Source organism: Aristolochia californica, unplaced genomic scaffold (assembly GCF_029961685.1).
Source record: "Aristolochia californica isolate CCGP_79_NKW_82.1479 unplaced genomic scaffold, dmAriCali1.0.hap1 SCAF_6, whole genome shotgun sequence".
In the NCBI taxonomy this organism is placed as follows: Eukaryota; Viridiplantae; Streptophyta; class Magnoliopsida; order Piperales; family Aristolochiaceae; genus Aristolochia; species Aristolochia californica.
In genome coordinates this window covers 21,150,698-21,154,086 of record NW_027182257.1, presented here as the reverse complement: position 1 = coordinate 21,154,086, position 3,389 = coordinate 21,150,698, and the positions used below count along the sequence as shown (strand labels likewise).

At 41.8% G+C, this 3,389-nt stretch overlaps 1 non-coding gene across 1 annotated transcript; it reads right to left on the bottom strand.

The window, feature by feature from the left end:
• Positions 1–2,466: 2,466 nt before the first annotated feature.
• Positions 2,467–2,573, bottom strand: LOC137935605 (small nucleolar RNA R71). The gene has a single exon (XR_011109305.1). It is a non-coding gene; the product is annotated as a small nucleolar RNA R71 (small nucleolar RNA).
• Between the last annotated feature and the right edge of the window lie 816 nt (positions 2,574–3,389).

Sequence of the window (3,389 nt, the reverse complement as noted above, 5' to 3'; positions counted from 1 at the left end):
CACAAAACAGCTCCAAAGATTTTTAGGGTTAATTAATTATGCCAGATCTTTTATAAAAGACATAGGAAAAATCATTGGTCCATTATATGGAAAAACCTCTCCTACTGGCCAAAATGTTTTTAACCAAGAAGATAAGAATCTAGTAAAAAAAGTAAAAGAAAAAATCCAGACCTTATCAAAGCTACAAAGGCCTTTAGATTCAGATTATCTAATCATTGAAACAAATGGCAGCAATCTTGGATGGGCCAGAGTCCTTATAGCTAATCCTCACAAATATATTGAAAAAGACCAAGAAAAAATTTGTAGCTATGCTAGTGATAGATGCCATATTTTGACATGAGAACTAGGTTAATTATAATAGAATAACCTTTATAATTGTGTTATAGGTGGTTACTTATCGGTTTTCAAATGAAATGAGCATTTATTTAATTTGGCATTAATCACTGTCGATATTGCATATTTCTCTCTCCTGAATTATATTTCATTATTTTTTAGTCTTATTTCTTCCTGAAATGCTTTTTATAGATTCAATTATGGAATTTCAGGAGAATTTGGGTGGAGAAGAAGATATTTACCAAAATGCCCATAGTGAAATGGAGGTAATTTCTAGGGCAAATCGTTTTAAAATAAGAAAATCATATTTAAAGAGAAGAGGAGCGTGAAGAGAAGGGGAGCGTGAAGAGAAGAGGAAGAGAGACCAAAAGAGAGGACTTTGACCGGAAACAGGGGAGGACCCGAGAGGAGTTCCCCACCGCTGTTCGCCGGCCAATACCTTTCGCCGCGCCACCGTCGTCCACCGCCGTCCACCGCCGTCCAGCAACTGAGAACAAACCCGAGGAGAGCTCGAGAGAGTCTCCGTCGAGGTGAGTTCGACAGTCGCTCGCCAGGCCAAGAAGTGATCCGAGAGGGCTTCTCCGGTGCCACTTCCGCTTTCCGACCATCATCCGGCGTCGTTTACATATTCCGACCAGTCCCGGAGCAATTCCGATGCCAACCGAGACTCGAGAGAGCCGGTTAGAGAACGTCAGCTCTGTTTCGCTCTTCGTCGGATGTTACCTCCGTCCGTCGGCTTCTAACCGTCGTCGCCGGCGTTGTCTCTACCTCCGGCCACTCACTATTGCTACCCGACGCCACCAATTTCCGGAAATCGCAGCACCCGTGAGAACGAGTTGCTGCCCGAGCGAGAGGAGGAAGAAGGGGAGTAATTCGTCATTATTGAATTTAATTTTTCATATGGTTTGAACTTAGGTTTTGAATGTTAATTGAATCTGATTTGATAATTAAGGTTTATTTAAGATTTGTTTTCTTGATATTTGATTAAATTAGCTAATTAGGGTAAGATTATAATTGAGGTTGGATTTTGGTATTTTAATCCGATTTCTGTCTTTAACTCTAGGCGCCCGAGAGGGGCTAGACGCAAGGATTGAGAATCCGGATTCGTGGTTACGTGGCGCTCGAGAGAGGCACAAATCACGGTAAAATCCAGAGTTGACGTTTCCTGTTGTGCAAGTAGTTAATTAAATTATTGCTTGATAATTTAGGATATAATTAGTGTTTAGTTCAGATTAATTCATCATATGTGGTGAGGCTAGTTGACTGAAGAATACACGAAATTCAATCCTCCCTGTGGATATGACCCTCGCTTACTGCTAGATTACATGAACGATTCGTACGCTTGCGAGGTATAAAAGTCGATGTAACTAAAATTCTACATCAAGTTTTTGGCGCCGTTGCCGGGGAGGCACGTATTAAGCGTATATCTTTGTTCTCCATAGTCTTAGGTTAGATTTTATTTTATTTTATTTTTGTTTTTATTTTTATTTTTTTTATTTTTTTGCTTTCATAATTTTAGTTTGGTATTTTTTATGAAATTATTTTTATTTCTTCTAGTTAGTTCATATTTTTAGTAGCGAGTTTGTTAGCTTAATTTGATAGTTCATTTTGTTTCTTTTAGTGTTTTTTATGCACGGGCGCCGCTCCCTAGGTGGACCATTAGCTCCCTTTGTTGAAGAGGTAGAACATATTTGTAGGAAAACACCCGAAGTCAAGTTAGGAGCTACCATGGCCAATCAGGGCGAACCATTACAGTTACCTGCAGCAGGTGACCGTAGAGCCCTGAGGGATTATTCTATCCCATCCCACTTCACATCACCTTCTTGCATTATATTGCCACCCACTACTGCCGCCAGTTATGAGTTGAAACTGGGTGTGATCCAACTCCTCCCTACATTCTATGGGTTGGATAAGGAGGACCCATATTACCACATCAAGGAATTCTTAGATATTTGTGCAACTTTTAAATTCCAGAATTTCTCAGATGACTCTATTCGGTTAAGACTTTTTCCATTTTCACTTAAGGATAAGGCCAAGTCTTGGCTTAATTCCTTGGAGGTGGGCAGCATTACTTCATGGGACACGTTAGTCACAAAATTTTTGTCCAAGTACTTTCCCATTCAGAGAACTACAACCCTCAGGAGAGAAATCTCCAACTTTATGCAGCAGGTGGGTGAACACTTTTATGAGGCTTGGGAGAAATGGAAGGAATTGATTCGTAGGTGTCCGCATCATGGGTTTGAGAAATGGCATTTAGTGCAATACTTTTATCAAGGTCTTACACCCCAGGTTAGATCCATGGTAGATGCAACGAGTGGTGGGAGTTTGATGGGTAAGAGTGCTAGTGAGGCGTGGGACTTCTTTGAAACGTTGAGTGATCAATCTCAGCAATGGGGTTCATCATTTAAGGTTGATAGGAGATCCCACGAAACCAAAAGAGGGGGTCTCTACGAGGTTAGTGAAACACCTATGCTCATGGCCAAGATTGAGGGGTTGACTAGAAAAATTGATGCCCTTATGGTGTCCAAGAGTTCACCTGCTCCTAACCCATCTACTGTCTGTGCCATATGCTCTGGTTCATCGCATCCCACACAAATGTGTCCATCTAGTTCATCCTACCCAGAGCTCATTGAGGACTTGAATGCAGTCCAGAATTTTCATAGACCAAACCGGAACGATCCTTTTTCAGAAACATATAATCCGGGTTGGGCTAGGCACCCAAATTTCTCATGGTCCAAGGGCCCACAGGTTGGGGGTCCTCCAGGGTTTACTCAACCCCAAGCTCCGCGCCCACACTTCACCCAACAACCATTGATTCCACAAAAACCTTCACTTGAGGATACACTTCAATTATTCATGCAGAATACACAGTCCTCCATTGCCAAACTTGAAATGCAAGTGAGTCAGTTGGCCAGCCACATGAGTGAACAAGCACAAAATAGACTCCCGAGTCAAACCATTCCTAACCCCAAAATCACACATGAGAGTGAGTTGAGTTCCAAACCCCACCATGAGCAACCAAAAGCCATAACCACCCTTAGGAGTGGTCGTGAGTT